Source organism: Antechinus flavipes, chromosome 4 (assembly GCF_016432865.1).
Source record: "Antechinus flavipes isolate AdamAnt ecotype Samford, QLD, Australia chromosome 4, AdamAnt_v2, whole genome shotgun sequence".
Lineage (NCBI taxonomy): Eukaryota > Metazoa > Chordata > Mammalia > Dasyuromorphia > Dasyuridae > Antechinus > Antechinus flavipes.
The window spans coordinates 316,592,891-316,595,128 of NC_067401.1; the positions used below are offsets into that span (position 1 = coordinate 316,592,891).

A 2,238-nucleotide genomic window follows, 5' to 3' on the forward strand; every position below is an offset into this window, starting at 1 on the left:
AAAGAAAGATTTGGAAAGAAAATTTACAGTTCAGAATAAGTGGTATAATACCTTACCCAAGAAAAAATGCCCTTAAAATTATCCCCCCAAAAAGCTAATGTCTCTATGACACAAGAAGTATCAAAATAAAGTAAAACAACAACAACAACAACAAAAAACTGAAGAAAAACAAAATAAAATAAAACTTGGGCTTCCATCTGTTACTTAGACATGATGGTGGTGGCGGCAGCAACAAGACCTGGGTCCTGCCTAGTGCTAACTGAGAGAGTGAGGATTAGATCTCAGACTAGAGTCGAGTGTAGGTCTGTGCTAGCCTGACCTCCCATGGGGGATCCCGGTGGGGCAGCTGCCTGGCCTGGTGCTTGCACAGGTGAGGATGAGTGCCAAGTGGTTGCTGCTAAAGGATCACAGAGAGGTGACAATTGGTAGAAGATTTGATGTCACATACCAGCTTCTTTCAAAAATTTGTCCATTGATGATTTCTTGAAACCATTGTGTTTTCTTTTTCCTTTTTTTTTGGCTGAGGCAATTGTGGTTAAATGACTTGCCCAGGGTCACACAGTTAATAAGTGTTGAAGTGTCTGAGGCTAGATTTAAACTCAGGTCTTCCTAACTCCAAAGCTGGTCCTCTATCCGATGGCCATCCAGCTTCCCTGAAACCACTGTATTTTCTTATGTAATACTGAGGCCAGTGGACAATGATAGCAAGAGTGTGAATGAGGTTTGACTGAACAAGGAAACCTGGAACCTTTACAGGAATGAATCCAGCTTGGAGTTCCATTAGAAAATGAGAATGCAGAATCTGAATGTGCAGTAATAGAGGACTTGGACAAGATTCACTTATATCTTATTCTAAGAAACAGTAGTTGTAAGAGTTCAAGAACCAAAAAGAAATGTAGTTTAGAGGAATTGAATAGTCCTAGATCAGAGGACTCTCCAGACTCAGAATCAAAGTAAATTAAGTGTCCATTGACTTATGAGCAGTCAGGGAAATCCCGTGGAAGAGCCTAAATGGCCAAACAGGTCCCTAAAACATGGATCTAAAAGTTGGCTTCTCCTGGACCACATAGAAAGAGAGCAGCTGGCAAGTCTTATAGAGCAAGGAGCACAAAGGCCCCAGCTTGTCACAGCCCCAGAGCAATTTGGACATACTTAAGAAGACAATGGTCAAAATTCTTAAGCTGAAGGTCAAGGTTCAGGAGAAGCAGGTGGCTCTTCTGAGCATAAATCAGCAAAGCCACAAGGGGGCCCAGAAGGAAATCGATTGTGAAGATGGAGTAGGAGCTCCAGGAATTATAGGACTAACTATTTACAGAGCAGATCCAGCAACAGCAGAGAGTAGAGCAGCTAAAGAAAATTTTTCAGGGGAAGGAGCAGAACTTAGAGAGTTTGGAGAAACAGCATGGGAAATGGATCTGAAGGAACAGCTGTCATAGGTCCTGGAGGAACGTCATATTTTAATAAAAGAATTAATTAAATCAGAACAAAAAGGACTTTGAAGAAATCATTCAAGCTAAGAATAAAGAGCTGGAACAGACCAAGGAAGAGAAAGAGAAAGTGAGTGCACAGAAGGAAGAGGTTCTAACCTGATGAATGATGTCCTAGAAAATGAGCTTCAATGCATCATTTGCTTGGAATACTTCATTGAGGCTGTCACCTTGAACTGTGCCCATAGTTTTTACTCCTACTGCATCAATGAGTAAATTAAGCAAAAAGTGAAATGTTCCATCTGTTGAACAAGATATTGAATCTGAAACATGCTCCCTAGTCCTATTCAACTGCATCAACAAGATGGTTGAGAAACTGAGCTCTGAAATGAAAGAAAGAGAATAAATTCTCATTAATGAAAGAAGAGCAAACAGCCTACCCTGAAGATTGAAGCTCCCTTTAACATAAGCAACAAGGAGACTTCAATGAGGATCTGGAGGAACGTTGTTCAGAAGTAATTCATTCCTGCCTTTGGAACAGAGATCTGAACATGATGCACTGAATTCCTGCCTCTATCACTATCTGCATCATGATCTTGTTTACCAGAGTAGCTCCCCAAATTGAGTGTTTTTATTTGTCACTTTGTGGAGGATGCTTTATCATAAAAATAGGGTAATGGGGATTTGTCCCTTTTTATTTTGACTTTTTGAGGAACCTGTGAATTACCCAAATGCCTGGTGTAGCTAAGCAGTCTTGCTGTAGGAGGAAGACAGGTATATCTCTCCTAGGTGGACTTAAATATCCATTCAC

The 2,238-nt window shown here is 40.7% G+C and overlaps 1 pseudogene; it reads left to right on the plus strand.

The window, feature by feature from the left end:
* The first annotated feature begins 324 nt into the window (after nt 1–324).
* Nucleotides 325–1,833, plus strand: LOC127561536 (E3 ubiquitin-protein ligase RNF8-like; annotated as a pseudogene).
* The last annotated feature ends 405 nt before the right edge of the window (nt 1,834–2,238 follow it).